The sequence below is a fragment of the Etheostoma spectabile genome, chromosome 8 (genome assembly GCF_008692095.1).
Source record: "Etheostoma spectabile isolate EspeVRDwgs_2016 chromosome 8, UIUC_Espe_1.0, whole genome shotgun sequence".
In the NCBI taxonomy this organism is placed as follows: Eukaryota; Metazoa; Chordata; class Actinopteri; order Perciformes; family Percidae; genus Etheostoma; species Etheostoma spectabile.
This window is the reverse complement of record NC_045740.1, coordinates 31,602,376-31,602,701: the sequence shown is the minus strand read 5'-3', so window position 1 is coordinate 31,602,701 and position 326 is coordinate 31,602,376. Positions and strand designations below refer to the sequence as shown.

Here is a 326-nt window from a genome sequence, read left to right as displayed (position 1 = left end):
ACACACACACACACACACACACACACACACACACACACACACACACACACAGCAGAAGTCGTTTGATCAGCGGCTGAGTCATGCAGACAAACCATTAATCCGTTCAACTGTAACAGAATAACACACACATGCCGATGGTGAGTGGCTTTGAACAGCTGGAGCATCAACCGACCTGACACACAACAGCAGCCTTCACTTACAATGAAAGCCGGCATAGTAGGAGACAAGAGAACCAGCTAATTAGACCTCTTTATTGGAAATCAGTGTCCAGCCTAAATTATTTCATTGACTGTGTCCAGGCTCTGTGGACATGCTGACTGACCCCC

The 326-nt window shown here is 47.2% G+C and overlaps 1 long non-coding RNA gene across 1 annotated transcript in view; it reads right to left on the bottom strand.

Moving 5' to 3' along the window:
- Positions 1–326, bottom strand: part of LOC116693501 (uncharacterized) — a 6,103-nt gene that overhangs the window by 5,735 nt on the left and 42 nt on the right. The gene's annotated exons all lie outside the window — the stretch shown is intronic.